The following is a 15,832-nucleotide window of genomic DNA, read 5'->3' on the forward strand; positions in this document are numbered from 1 at the left end:
TTAGAAATATGGTACACTTCCAAAGAGAGAATAGGAAATTAGGGATTTGGACTTAGGCCAAACCCTCCCCCATATGTCATATTTATAAGTATCAAAAGTATCATTATTACATGTATACCCTTCAACCTAATAAGAGGGAATATGAGACAGTAAATGTAAACTAATTATATCAGTGTCATCCTAATTACATCATTTATTCCTACATGCTGAAACAAATTACACTTGATAACTACAAGGCCTTGTTAGTGCCATTTTCTACAAAACATTGGCAAAATATTTAATGTAAAAATACATCTCCACGGACCATTAGTGCCTTATATTTTTTAGAAACACTTTTCTAGCTGAAAATTCTTACCAAGTAGATTTTGTGGTACAACAATTTTTGTTGAAACAAATTTTTTTCTACAACTGTAAGGCCTTTTTTTGAATTTTTTTAGGAAACAATGGTAAATAATTTCTAGTAAAATTACGTCTCTAGGGACCGTTAGGGCCTCAAGTTTTCAGGAACACTTTTTAAGCTAAAAATTTTAACCAGGAAAATTTTTCAGAAACAAATTTTTTTCTACTACTATTAGGGCTAGTTGGTTCATTTTTATTCAAGAAACGTTTGAAAAGTATTTCTAGTAAAAATACTTCTCTAAGGACTGTTAGTGCCTCATGTTTCTTGGAAACACTTTTCTAGCTGATAATTCTTAGCAAGAAAACATTTTGGTAAGGCAATTTTTGCTGAACAAATTAACAAATTAGTTTCAACAAATATAAGGACTCCTTAATGTATTTGTTTTAGGAAAAATTAGTAAAATATTTCTAGTAAAAATACATCTCTAGGGACCATAAGGGCCTCATGTTTCCTGGAACCACTTTTCTAGTTGAAAAATCTTTACTTGAATTTTTTTTGAGAAGGCAAATTTTGCTAAAACAAATTAGATTTTTCAACTATAAGGCCTTGTTTGATCTATTTTGAGGAAACATTGGAAAATAGTAGTAAAAATACGTCTCCAAGGAGCATTTGTAACTCACGTTTTTGGGAAATAGTTTTCTAGCTAAAAATTCTTACCATGAAAAATTTTTGGTAAGGAAAATTTCAGGAAATTTTTGTTGGAACAAAATATATTTTACAACTATAAGGCGTTGTTAGTGCCTTTCTTCAAGAAATGTTGGGAACATAATTGTAGTAAAAATTCATCCCTGGGACCATTAGCACCTCATGTTTTTTGGAAACACTTTTCTACCTGAAAATTCTTACCAAAACAATTTTGTGGTAAGGCTTTGTTTTGCTGAAACACAGTACTTTCTAGAACTGTAAGCCCTTGTTAGTGCATTTTTTTTTTGGAAACATTGGAAAATATTTATATTGAAAATATTTCTCTAGGGACCATGAGTGCCTCATGATTCTTGGAAACATTTTTCTTGCTGAATATTCTTACCTAGAAAACTTTTTGGTAACACAATTTTTACTTAAGCAAATTACTTTCTTGAACTATACGACCTAGTTAGTGTATTTTTAAGCAAATGTAAAAAAAAAATGTCTACTAAAAATACATTTTCAAGGGCCATTTGTGCCTCATGTTTCCTGGAAACACTTTTCTAGCTAAAATTTCATGCGAGAAAAGAATTTATGGTAAGGAAATTTTTTGTTGAAACAAACTTCATTTTACAACTATGTGGCCTTGTTAGTAGTATTTTTTAGGAAAAGCAGTGCCTCATGTTTCCTCAAAACACTATTCTTGTAGAAAATTCTTACATGTAAAATTTTGTTGTAAGACAATTTTTACTGAAACAAATTACTTCCTACAACATTAAAGCCTCGTCAGTGAATTTTTTCAAGAAACATTGGAAAAGTATTTCAAGTAAAAATACAACTCTAGAGACCATTAGTGTTTCATGTTTCCTACAAATCACTTTTCTAGCGTAAAATTCTTACCACAAAATTTTGCGGTAAAATTTTTTTGTTGAAACAAATTACTCTCTGTAACTTTAAGCCCTCGTTAATGGCTTTTTTTTTGGAAACATTGGAAAAGTATTTCTAGTAAAAATATGACTCCAGGGACCAATAGTGCCTCACATTTCTTGGAAACACTTTTTTAGCTAAAAATTTTGAGGTCCGGTAATTTTTCCATAAACAAATTACTTTCGTCAACAATAAGGCTTGTTAGAGCCTTCATTCAAGAAACTTTGGAAAAGTCTTTCTGTGAAAACTTCAGGGACCCTAAGTGCCTCGAGTTTTCCAAAAACAATTTTATGGTTGAAAATTCTTTCCAGAAAACTTTTGTGGTAAGACTTTTTTTGCTGAAAATTACTTTCTACAACTATAAGGACTTATTAGTGTATTTTTCTGAGGAAACAATGGAAACATATTTGTAGTAAAAATATATCTCTAGAGACCATTAGTGCCTCATGTTTCCAGGAAACACTTTTCAAGCTGAAAATTCTTACCAGGAAAAAATTGATGAAACAAATTACTTTCCACAATAAAAAGTCCTTGCTAGTGTATATTTCTAGGAAACATTGGAAAATTATTTCTAGTAAAAATATGCCTACAACGATCATTAGTACCTCATGTTTCCCTGAATCACTTTTCTAGAAGAAAATTCTTTCCAAAAAAATTTGTGGTAAGGCATGTTTTGTTGAAACAAATTACTTTCTACAACCATATGTCTAAGTTAGTGCATTTTTTTCAGGAAACGTTGGAAAAATATTTCTATTAAAAATCCATCTCCAGGGTCCATTAATGCTTGATGTTTCCTGGAAAAACTTTTCTAGCATAAATTTCTTACTAGGAAAATTTTGAGGTAAGGCAATTTTTGTTGAAAGAAATTACTTTCTACAACTATAAGGCCTTGTTTGTGCATCTTTTCAGGAAATATAGAAAAAGTATTTCTACTAAAAATACGTCTCCAATGGACATTAGTGCCTCATGTTTCTTGGAAACACTTTTCAAACTGAAATTTTTTACTAGGAAACTTTTGCTCAAACAAATTACTTTCTAAAACTATCAGGCCTTGTTACTGCATTTTATTTTCGATCAATCCACATTGCAACTCTGTATAAGGCATTAATAAGGCTCCACAACTTAACAATTTGTGTCTTTTTTTAGGAAATGGTGCAAAGTATTTCTAGTAAAAATACTTGTCTAGGGACCAATAATGCGTCATGTTTTCAAGAAACCCATTTCTAGCTAAAAAATCTTACCATTAAAAATTTTGTGTTAAGAATTGTTTAGCTGAACTAAGTTACTTTCTACAACTATAAGGCCTCGTTAGTAAATTTTTAGGAAACATTGGAAAAGTATTTCACACAAAAATACATCTCTAGTGACCATGAAAGCCTCATAATTTCCTAGAAATACTTTTCATGGAAAAAATTCATACCAGGAAAATTTTGAGGTAAGGCAATTTTTACTAAAACAAATTACTTTCTAAAAGTATTTGGCCTTGTGAATGTATTTTTTCTTGAAATGTATGCAAAATATTGGTAGTAAAAATATGTCTATAGTGACCATTAGTGCTTCAGGTTTCATGGAAACACTCTTCTAAGAGAAAATTCTTACCTAGAGAATTTTGTGGTAAGGCAATTTTTTTTTAAACAAATTACTTTCTAGAACTAAAAGTCCTTGTTAGTGCCTTTTTTAAGGAAACAATGGCGAAATATTTCTAGAAAAAATATGTCTCCAGAGACTATTAGTGCCTCATGTTTCCATGAAACATTTTTTAGCTAAAAATTCATACCAGGAAAATTTTGAAGTAAGACATATTTTGGTGTAACAAATTACTTTCCACAACTAAAATGCCTTGTTAGTGCCTCTTTTTAGGGACCATCAGGCCTTCAGTTTTCTAGGAAACTCTTTCCTAGCTAAAAATTCTTACCAAGAAGATTTTGTGGTAAGTCAATTTGGTCTAAAAAAAATTAAATTCAACAACTTGCTAATGCCTTTTTTAGTAAACATTGGGAAAGTATTTCTAGTAAAAATTTGTATCCATGAACCATTAATGTCTCATGTTTCCTTAAAACTATTTTCTAGCTGAAAATTATTACTAGGAAAATTTTGTGGTGAGGCAGTTTTTGCTGAAAGAAATTACTTCCTACAACTATTTGGACTTGTTAGTGCAGTTTTTTTCAGGAAATGTTGAAAATTTACTTCTAGTAAAAATACGTCCATGGACCATTAGTGCCTTATGTTTCTCAGAAACAATTTTCAAGCTAAAAATTCTTACCAAAAAAATTTTGTGGTACGAATATTTTTGCAGAGACAAATTACTTTTTACAACTATAAGACATTAGAAAATTATTTCTAGTAAAACTAGGTCTTGAGGGACCAAAAGTGTTTTTTAGGAAAATTTAGAAAAATATTTCTTGTAAATATACATCTCCTGGGATCATAACTACCTCGTGTTTCCTGGAAATACTTTTCTAGCAGAAAAATCATACTTAGAAAATTTTGTGATTAAGCAATTTTTGCTGAAATAAATTACATTTTAAACTATAAGGTCTTGTTAGAGCCCTTTTTTTCGAAAACATTGGAAAATTAATTTTAGTAAAAATACGTCTCCAGGGACCATTAGTGCCTCACGTTTCCTGAAAATAGTTTTTTAGCAGAAAATTCTTACCAGGAAAATTGGTTGGTAAGGCAATTTTTTGTTGAAACAAAATACATTTTACAACTATAAGGCCTTGTTGGTGGCTTTTCTTCAGGAAATGTAGGTAACATATTTCTAATAAAAATTCATCTTCTGGGACCATTAGCACCTCATGTTTCCTAGAAACACATTTCTAGTTGAAAATTCATAATAAGAAAATTGTGGAGAGGCATTTTTTTCTAAAAATAATTACTTGCTAGAACTGTAAGGACTTGTCAATGCATTTTTTAAGGAAACATTGGAAAAATATTCCTATAAAAAATACTTCTCCAGGGACCATTAGTGCCAAATGATTCCTAAAAACACTTTTCTAGCTTAAAATTCTTACTAGGAAAACTTTTTGGTAACATAATTTTTGCCAAAACAAATTACTTTCTAGAACTATAAGGCCTTTTTGGTATAAATGCATCTCCTGGGGCCATTTGTGCCACATGTTTCCTAGAAACACTTTTCTAGCTGAAAATTCATGCCAAGATAAATTTGTGGTAAGACAATTTTTGCTTAAACAAATTATATTTTACAACTATAAGGCCTTGTTAGTAGCCTTTTTTCGGAAAATTTGGAAACTTATTTCTTGTAAAAATTCATCTATTGGGATCATTTGTGCATCATGTTTCATAGAAACACTTTTCCAATAAGTTTGTGGTAATGCCATTTTCAATTAAACGAATTACTTTCTAGAATTGTAAGGCCTTGTTAGTGCCTTTTCAGGAAACATTGGGAATGCATTTCTAATAAAAATTGGTCTCCACAGACCATTAGTGCCTCTCTTTCCCTTGGAACACTTTTCTAGCTCAAAATTCTTCCCAAGAAAATTTGTAGGTAAGATAACTTTTTGTGAAACAAATTACTTTCTACAACTTTAAGGCTTTCTTAGTGCCTTTTTTTAGCAAAACGCTGGAAAAGTATATCTAGTAATAATATGAATCAAAGGACCTGTAAATACTTTTCTAGCTGAAAAATTCTTACAAGGAAAATTTTAATAATTTTCTACAACTATAAGGTCTTGTTTGTTCATTTTTTCAAGAAACATTGGATAAAAAATTCTAGTAAAAATACGTCTCTAGTGACCTATGGTGAGTCATTTTTCTTTGAAACACTTTTCTTGCTCAAAATTCTTTCCAAGAAAAATTTGAAGGCAATTTTTGCTTAAACAAATTACATTCTACAACTATTAGGCCTTCTTAGTGCCTTTTTTAAGGAAATGTTGGAAAATAATTTCTAGAAAAAATTCATCTACAGGGGCCATTAGCCCCTCATGTTTCTTAGAATCATTTTCTAGCGAAAAATTCTAACCAAGAAAATTTTGAAATAAGGCAATTTTTTTTAAATAGATTACTTTCTATAACTATGAGATCTTGTTAGTGCCATTTTTTAGGAAAAATCTGAAAAGTATTTCTAGTGTAAATACATCTTCAAGGATAGTTAGTGCCTCATGTTTCATGAAACACTTTTCTAGCTGAAAATTGTTTCTAGGAAAATTTTGAGGAATGACAATTTTAGCTAAAACAAATTAATTTCTAGAAACGTAAGGCCTTGTATGTGCCTATTTTCAGAAAATATTGGAAAATTATTTATAATAAAAATACCTCTCCTAGGACCATTAGTGCCTCATGTTTCCTGGAAACATTTTTCTAGAAGAAAATTCTTACAAAGAAACTTTTGAGCTAAGGCAATTTTTGGTGAAACTAATGACTCTCCCAAACTATAAGGCCTTGTTAGTGCTTTTATTTTTAGGAAATGTAGAAAAAAAAATTCAAGTAATAATACGTCTCAGGGGACCATTAGTGGCTATCGTTTCCTGGAAACACTTTTCAAACTTAAAATTCTTACTAGGAAAATTTTGTGGTTGGGCAATTTTTACTTAAACAAATTATTTTCTACAATTATAAGGCCTTGTTAGTGCCTTTTTTTAGGAAATGTTGGCAAAGTATTATTAGTAAAAAATACATCTCTAGGGACAATTAGTGCCTCAGATTTCCTTGAAATACATTTCTATTTGAAAATTCTTACCAAGAAAATTTTGTTGTAAGGCGGTTTTTGGTTAAACAAATTACTTTCTACAACTATTAGGCCTTGTTAGTGCATTGTTTTAGTCAACATTAGGAAAATATTTATAGTAAAAATATGTCTCCATGGACCATTAGTGCCTCATGTTTCCTAAAAATAATTTTCTAGCTGAAAAATATAATCAAGAAAATTTTCTGATATGTCAATTTTTCTTGTGTTGATTTTCAAGATTCCATAGATGATAACTTTAGGAAAAAGAGAGAAGGAAGAAGGAAGAAGAGAGAAGAGAAAGAGAGGATAGAAATATGGTACACGTCCAAAGAGAGATAGGAATTTAGGGTTTTGGACTTAGGCCAAACCCTCCCGCATAACTCATATTTCTATGTATCAAAAGTATCAATATTACATGTATACCCTTCACCCTAATAAGAGTGGATAAGAGACAGAAAATGTAAACTAATTACATCAGTGCCATCCTAATTACATCATATATTCCAACACTCCCCCTCAAGCTGAGAGGTAATGACAGTGATCCCAACTTGAACCAAATAATATAGATGTAGTATTATGCTCCTCCATAACGGTGTCCCAAGGATAAGTATGACACTATGTACAAGCACTCAATGGGTGATAAAATATAAGTCGAAACCAACCTCAAAGGATTTTGAAAAATTATAGTGAAATTAATAACTAAAGTGGGTAATGCTTGTCATTCACAAGATGACGATAAAAGACCCACGAGTACCAATAAAAAGTTTGAATAAACTTAAAATACCCATATGACTAAAAGGGACCAACCAAAGCAATACTTTATAAGGGGTGGCCAATAAGGGTAATTGAGAGTCAAATAAAGGATGGTAAGAGAAAGACTACCTCAGGGTAATGGGTAAAGAGGAAGATAAGATGTTGAGGTCACCATGTGCTTTATTTTTCTAAAAAAATCAAATTCTGCATATGACAAACCAATGCTGACAACAGTCAACAAATAATGAACCCAAGAAAAAAAATTGAGGAGTTCTTCTTCAAAAATAATGTCTCAATCAAAGAGACACAATAGCAGCAACGGGTATGGCCTAATGCCTAAATAACATGTACCAAATAATGAAAATCCTTAATAAGGACACAAAAAATAATCTGCAAAGAGTCCATCATTGAATAAGAAAGATGTGCACCAAATAACAAGTTTGCAATAATCCAAGATAATAACCTAGCCGAAGTGAAAAATGTAGCAGATAGCAGCTTGTACACTCAATGAGTGAGTCAAGCTGAGTCACCAATACTGAGTCACTTTCAAAAGAGTAGAAAACTCAGATTGAGTCAAGTGACCGAGTTTGACAAATATTTCTATAAGAGCAATGCCTAAAAAGACCACCCAATTGAGGCTAACGGAACAGCCAAGACCATGAGAAAGAGAGGTTGACGGTGGTGAACAGAGGCTGACGGAACAACCAAGACCAGAGCTTCATGCACTGGATTTTCGTGGATAGAACCACCCCGTCTTGAGTTTGACAGCACAACCTGACCTAGAGCACTAATCTCTGATAATGGTGGACGGAACCACCACCACCTTCAGAAACCGACGACGCAGCCAGAACGAAGAGCTTCACGCTATGGTTTCACCCTAAGGAAGAAGAAGCTAGGTTGCTGGAAATATCCGAGAGGCCTCCTCCCCTCTTCTTCATTTTCTATTTAAACTTAGGTTTAGCTTATTACATAACAGCCCATAGGCCCAATACAATGCAACCCAACCCATTAAGCCCTTTCTAATTACCCTATGTACTTAACATAAATTATACAACAAATATTAACATAAAGTCTATCTAATATACATTCCAACATATCGTACCATCCCCCCTCAAATTGATGATGGGGAGTCAACCAGCAACAATTTACCAACCAGAAAATTATGCTAGGGTTGAGACAAAGCTTTGGTGCAGACATCAGCCACTTGAAGATCCAAAGAAATGTACGGCAGAGAGATTACCCGATGCTCCAAATTGTCGTGGATAGAGTGACAGTCAACCTCAATGTACTTGGTGCACTCATGGAAAATTGGGTTGGCAACAATTTGAATGGCACTCATATTATCCACATGGAGTGGTGTAGGTGAAGTCTATGGAAACTGGAACTCCACAAGATGATAGTGGAGCCATATAACTTCAGAATATGCAGTAGACATGGCATGATAATCAGCCTCGGTGGATGACTTGGACACCTGGTCCTGCTTTTTACATTTCCAAGAAATCATTGCATCCCCTAAAAACATACACCAACCTATAGTAGAGCAATGGGTATCAGGGCACCTAGCCCAATCAACATCACTATAGGCAACAAGTTGAAGTGCGGAGCCTGTAGGAAAGAACAATCCATGAGTAGGAGAACTTTGTAGATAGCGGATGACATGCCGAACTACAGCAAGATGAAGGTGCTGAGGAGATGACATAAATTGACTGACTTGATGAACAACATAGGAGATGTCCGAATGAGTAGTCGTCAAGTATATGAGACTCCCAACCAGTCGTCTATAGATAGTAGGATCATCAAGAAGAGCCCCTTCATCTTTACTATATTTGACATTGACCTCCATGGGAGTAGCAACATAAGATATGTCCTCCAACCCAGCTAGAATAATAATATCTTGAATAAACTTATGCTGGTTTCAGAAAATACCATTGGGTTGGTCATGTCCCTCCAGCCCTAAGAAGTATGTGAGCTGGCCAAGGTCCTTCATATGAAAGGTGGCATGCAACACCTGCTGAAACTTGGTAATCATGCCAGAGTCAGTGCCAATAATGATGATGTCATCCACATAAACCAATAGAATGACCATATTTATGATAGACTAGAGATAGAAGAGAGAGGAATCTTACTGACTCTGTGTAAACTAGTGGAGAATAAGTGTACCACTAAACTTCTCAAACCAAGCTTGGGGAACTTGCTTAAGCCCATACAGAGGATGGCGTAGCTTGTAGACATCATCAGGAGAATAGGTAGTCATACTAGAGGGGAGCGTCATGTAGACATCTTCATGTAGATCACCATGTAGAAAGACATTCTTCACATCCATCTGATGCAGTGGCCAGGACTGGGAGGCTACAATGGCTAATATAGTGCGGATTGTGGTCATCTTGGCAATTGTCTCAAATGTATCCTCATAATCAATCCCATATTCCTGTTTGTTCCTCAGGGCTACGAGGTGGGCTTTGTACCGATCCAAAGATCCATTTGAACGCAACTTGACAGAGAAGACCCATTTACTACCAAGAGGCCGAATAGCAGGGAGGCAAGTAACAATGTTCCAAGTGCGATTGTCCTCTAGAGCTTGTAGTTCTATTTTCATTGCCTTTTGCCAACACCCATGTGTCATTGCCTATTTGTATCAAGAGGTAATGGAAATTGATGATAAAGTAGCCGCAAGTGATACAAAGGAGGAGAAACCATACCTATCAAGAGGGCAAGAAGGACAAGTAGACCTGTAAAAAGTGATGGAGGCAGGAGCAGAGGATGATCAGGAGTAGGCGCTAGGTCAGGATCAGGAGGGGGTAGCGATGGAGTGGGGCGAGACTCATCAAAGCTAGGCATAATTGACAGAGACGTAGATCACAGTGTAACTTGATATGAAAAGAACTATTAATTTTCAAAGAAGACCAAAATTATGAGAAACTAGGATTCGACGAGCCTGGGTATCATAGCAAACATAGCCTTTTTGAGAAATGGCATAACCAAGAAAAGCACACATAATTGATTGGGTTATAAGTTTGTGTCGTTCATGATGAGGTAGATGAACAAAACAAACACAACCGAACATCCGAAGATCATTATATGACTGAGAATAACCAAATAACTTAAAGAATGGAGAAGCATGATGCAAGGTAGGAGAGGGCAGGTGGTTGATTAAATGAACTGAGGTAGAAAGTGCTTCACACAGAAAGCGGGGAGGAACAGATGATTCAAGTAGAAGGGTGCGGGTCATATCAAGAAGGTGATGATTTTTTCGCTCAACAACCCCATTTTATTACAATGTTTATGGATAAGAACGTTGAGAGATAATGCCTTTGCTTTGAAACAAATCCTAGAATTCAGTAGACATGTACTCGCCTCCTGAGTTAGAGCGCAGTACCTTAATGTGAGCAGAGGATTGGGTTTCAAGAAGCGCAAGAAACCTCTTCAATACTACAAATACTTCTGACTTAGCCTGTAAGAAGTAGACCCAGGTAAACCGACTAAAGTCATCAATAAAGGTAACAAAGTACTTATATGGCGCATGCGAGATAACAAGATCGATTCTCCAAAGATCACTATGAATAAGATCAAAAGAATGGGAGGCATGCGAGGCATGGTGAGGAAAAGGTAAAACTTTACTTTTTCCAAGTTTGCATGATGAACAGTCAAAAGAAAGATAAAGAGAGGAGCATGTTGGATTGCCTAATAAACAAAATTTAAACATTGTTCAAAGAACATCGGAGTTTGGGTGGCCTAGATGTCTATGCCACATTTTAGTGTCAGGGCCAACAACATTACATGCAAAAGAAAGTACAGGAGTGCGTAGAATAATGGTGGAGAGAAAGACTTTAAGTCGAAATAGTCGTCCCAATTTAGGCCCCTTCGCGATCACCTTCCCCGACACTTGATCTTGCACAACACAACCAGAGCGAGAGAACTGAACATTACAATTTTTATCAACCAGTTAACAACAGAAAGATGATTTGTTGATAGGTCAAGGGACACAAAGACATCAGCTGAGGGGGAGAGATCACCAACAACACTTATAGGCAGAGAGTTGCCATCAGCTGTGTTGATTTGCAGGTTTCCATCATACTTTTTGACATTAGAAAGAGACATGACATTGTTGGTCATATGGTTAGAAGTATTGGAATCAAAATACCATGGCTGAGTAGAGACCTTCTGTTTACCTAAGAGACAAAAAGTAGAAAAAGTAGATATGATCATCTGTTTTACCATTTCAGGGGGGAGTGTGTTCGGATTTATGGGTGCAAGAGGAACAAGAATTGTAATAACAGGGATGGCAGTCGGCAATGAGACAGAACAAGAAGTACCAGTGGAGGCATGATAAGCCGTATTCTTCTTCTTTTTAGGGTGAGTAGGGCAAGTTGTGATGAGATGACCTGGCTTCCTGCAGCAGTTACAACACTTCTTGGGGCATTCCCAAGCAAAGTGAGCATATGCGTTGCAATGGAAGCACTAGATAGAACTCATGTCCCGACCCTTATTTTTCCCTTGTGCTGCATAGGCTACAGGAGCAGAGGTATCAGCCTGGACCCAATGTTCCATGCCAGCCTGAGTAGCAATATGCTGCTCCTTCCTCATAAGTTAACTCAAACAGGCATCCAGAGACGGCACTGGATGATGATTCATCATATGAGCGAGCAATCTCAAATTCTGGACAAAGATTCATCAAGGATTGATCTCTCTTGCTAGTTTCATGTACGGCTTGCACTGCAGAGAGAGCAGCAACTGAGATGTTCTCATAAATGATATCAGTATAATCAACCCAAAGATTTTGAAAACTTGAGAAATATTCTTCAATGGAATGACTTCGTTGCATGAAGTTAGCCATTTCATATTCAACTTGAAATCACTGAGCCGTGCTGTTTTGATGATAAACCTTGTGGAGGTAATTCCACATATCCGTTGCAGTTTTTTAGGGTCTCAAATTAAGGACTAGGTGAGGCTCAACGGATCTGAGTATCCAGGTCATGACCCTAGCATCCATGGTGGTCCATTTTGACAACGCTTCAGCCTCGCGAGGTGCCGGATCACACCCATCCATAAAAAATTTTCCCATGACAAATAACCGAAACTAAAATGCCCAGGCACTATAGTTCTTACCCGTGAATCGAATAGGAGAAAAATCTAACTTGTCCGTTGACACGATGAGAGTGAGAGTGGCTGAATACAACCTTCACAAATTTATTTTCCGAAGGCCACTAATTTGGAAACCCTTGCTGAAATTTTCAGAAATACCACCCCACTAAAAATTCCAGATTTACCCCACCATTGCACCAAAAAATTCAAGATTTACCCCACCACTGCACCTGAAAATTCCAGATTTACCCCCACTTCTGCTGAAAATTCCAGATCTACCCCCACTGCTGCTGAAGATTCCAGATCTACCCCCATAATTTTAGAAAATTCCAGATTTACCCCCACTGTTGTTGAAAATTCCAGATCTACCCCCACGATTTCTGAAAATTCCAGAAATACCACCTTGCTGCTGAACAGCAGTGTACGCACGTAATATTAGCTCAAAGAATCACTTCAACCCAGAAATCTGAGCTCGGAGAGAGACAACAACCTGACCTTTTGGCTTCCCGGCAAGCACCCATCAGCCCACTGCTCTGAGCTCGGACAGGAATTTCCGACCAGGCCTTTCAGCTCCTCAGACAGAGATACCGAGAGCTCTGACAGATCTTTGAGTCATCGGATAGAGGCTCCTCGGACAGAGAGTCTTCGGACAGAGAGAGCTTGAGCTCCAAGCTCATGTTCAGCATAGAGAAGCTGAATCACCAAGCTCCAATACCATGAGAAAGAGAGGTCGACGGCGGTGAACAGAGGCTAATGGAGCAGCCAAGACCAGAGATTCACGCATTGGATTTTTGTGGACAGAGCCACCCCGTCTTGAGGCTGACGGTACAGCGTGACCGAGAGCACTAAGCTCTGATATTGGTGGACGACACCACTTCTAGAGGCGGAGGGTGCAGCCTGAACGAAGAGCTTAACGTTCTGGTTTCACCGTGAGGAAGAAGAAGCTAGGTTGCTGGAAAAATCCGAGAGGCCTCCTCCCCTCCTCTTCATTTTCTATTTAAAGTTAGGTTTAGTTTATTACAAAACAGCCCATGGGCCCAATACAATGCAACCCAGCCCATTAAGCCCTTTCTAACTACCCCTATGTATATAACATAAATTATACAACAAATATTAACATAAAGTCTATCTAATATACATTCCAACATATCATAACAGACCAGAGCTCCCAACTCTGAGTTTTCGTGGACAGAACCAGCACGAAAAGAGGCTGACAACACATCCTAGACCAAGAGCTCCAAGCTCTGAGTTCGGTGGACAGAACCACCACCACCAGAGGTTGACATAACAACTAGGGAGAAGAGCCTTAAGCTCTGGTTTCACCGTGAGAAAGAAGACACCAAGGAGACTGGAAAAATGGGAGCGTTGTTCCCCTCCTCTTCTTGTCTATTTAAACTTAGGGTTTGGTTAATTACATTACATCCCATGGGCTAAATACAATGCAACCCAGCCCAACTAATGCCTTTCTAATTACCCTATGTACATGACTTAAATTATACAACAAATATTAACATAAAGCCTATCTTATATACCTTCCAACATATGGTAACTTCCCCCCTCAAATTGATGCTGGTAAGTCAACCAGCAACAATTTGCCAACCAAAAAATTATGTAAGGGTTGAGAAAATGTTTTGGTTAAGACATCAGCCACTTGAAGATCCGAAGAGATGTACGGAAGATATATTACCCGGCATTCCAAAGTGTTGCGAATAGAGTGACACTCAACCTCAATGTGCTTGGTTCGCTCATGGAAAACAGGGCTGGCAGCAATCTGAATAACACTCATATTATCTGCATGGAGAGGTGTAGGGGTAGCTTGAAGAAACTGGAGCTCAGCAAGAAGACCGTGTAGCCATATAACTTCAGAACATGCAGTAGACATGGCATGATACTCGACTTTGGTTGAGGACTTGGACACCTGGTCTTGTTTCTCACATTTCCAAGAAATCAATGCATCCCCTAAAAACATACACCAACCTATAGTAGAACGACTGGTATCAGGGCATCCAGCCCAATCAGCATCATTGTAGGCCTCCAGTCGAAAAGCGGAGCTTGTAGGAAAGAATAATCCACAAGTAGGAGAACCTCGCAGATAGTGGATGATGTGCCAAACTACCTCAAGATGATGGTACAAAGGAGAAAACATAAACTGATTAACCTGATGAACGGCATAGGAGATGTCAAGACGAGTAGTGGTCAAATATATGAGACTCCCAACCAGGCGTCAATAGATAGTAGGATCATCAAGAAGATACCCTTCATCTTTCTTGTATTTGACATTGACCTCCATAGGAGTAGCGATCGAAGAAGTGTCCTCCAAACTAGCTAGAGTAATAATATCTTGAATATACTTATGCTTGTTTAAGAAAATACTGTTGGGTCGATGATGTACCTCCAGCCCTAAGAAGTACGTGAGCTGGCCAAGATCCTTCATATGAAAAGTTGCATGCAACACCTGCTGAAGCTTAGTAATCAGGCCAGAGTCAGTGCCAGTAATGATGATGTCATCCACATAAACCAAGAGAATGACTATGCGCTCGCCAGACTTGTGATAGAAAAGAGAGGAGTCATACTGACTCTATGTAAACTTGTGGAGAATAAGTGTACCATGAAACTTTTCAAACCAAGCTCGGTGAGCTTGCTTAATCCCACACAAAGGACGAAGTAGCTTATAGACATCATTAGGAGCGGAAGTAGTCATACCAGAGGGAAGCTTCATGTAGATATCCTCTTGTAGATTACCATGGAGAAGGGCATTCTTCACATCCATCTGATATAGTGGCCAGGATTGTGAGGCTGCATGGCTAATGTAGTGCGAATCGTGGTCATCTTGGTAACTGGAGCAAATATATCCTCATAATAAATCCCATATTCCTCCTTGTTCCCAAGGGCTACGAGGCGGGATTTGTACCGATCCAAAGATCCATCTGAACGCAGCTTGACAGAGAAAACCCATTTACTCCCAAGAGGTCGAATAGCAGGGGGCAAGTAACAATGTCCCAAGTGTGATTCTCCTGTAGAGCTTGTAGTTCTATTTGCACTGCCTTTTGCCAACACTCATGTGGCATTGGCTATTTGTAGCAAGAGGGAATGTAAATAGATGATAAACTAACCGCAAGAGATATAGGGGAGGAGAAACCATACCTATCAGGGGGGCTAGAAGGGCGAGCAGACCGACCGAAGTGTGGTGAAGGCAGGACTAGAGGGATGATCAGGAACAGGCTCCAGGTTAGGATCAGGAAGGGGCACAGGTGAAGTGGGGCGGGACTCATCAAAGCTAAGCAGAATAGACAAAGATGCAGATGGCAGTGCAACATGAGATGGAAAGAAATATTGATTTTCAAAGAAAATAACTTTAA

Source organism: Aristolochia californica, unplaced genomic scaffold (genome assembly GCF_029961685.1).
Source record: "Aristolochia californica isolate CCGP_79_NKW_82.1479 unplaced genomic scaffold, dmAriCali1.0.hap1 SCAF_3, whole genome shotgun sequence".
Taxonomy (NCBI): Eukaryota; Viridiplantae; Streptophyta; class Magnoliopsida; order Piperales; family Aristolochiaceae; genus Aristolochia; species Aristolochia californica.